This window comes from Sesamum indicum, linkage group LG4 (assembly GCF_000512975.1).
Source record: "Sesamum indicum cultivar Zhongzhi No. 13 linkage group LG4, S_indicum_v1.0, whole genome shotgun sequence".
Classification (NCBI taxonomy): domain Eukaryota; kingdom Viridiplantae; phylum Streptophyta; class Magnoliopsida; order Lamiales; family Pedaliaceae; genus Sesamum; species Sesamum indicum.
This window is the reverse complement of record NC_026148.1, coordinates 7325-7874: the sequence shown is the minus strand read 5'-3', so window position 1 is coordinate 7874 and position 550 is coordinate 7325.

The following is a 550-nucleotide window of genomic DNA, read 5'->3' as shown; positions in this document are numbered from 1 at the left end:
CCTTGAGCCGCAGGGCGGACTTGGCGAACTTGGAGTCGATAGCAGCGCTCTCTTCTAGCGCGGCTGCTCTCTCTACGAAGGATCAGGTGCGGGAGTTACTACCGAGAGATCCCGCGGCGCGACGCCTGATCCGACTTGTCGAGCAGGGCAAGGCTCCACACTTTTGGATCGAGGATGGATTGCTGATGACCAAGGGAAACCGCGTATACGTTCCGAGAGGCGGGGACCTACGGAAATCACTTCTTTCCGAATGCCACGACACACTTTGGGCGGGACACCAAGGACAGGAGCGCACGTTTGCTTTGGTGCGGAGGGCCTATCATTGGCCACAGATGCGGGACGATGTCGAGACGCATGTCCGCACTTGTTTGATTTGTTAGCAGGACAAGGCAGATCATCAGAAGAAGGCCGGTCTGCTGCAACCACTTCCCATCCCAAAGCGTCCATGGGAGAGCGTCTCCATGGATTACATCTCTGGATTGCCCAATGTCGAGAACTTAGGCTCTATCATCGTCGTGGTAGATCGTTTATCAAAATATGCTACATTTAT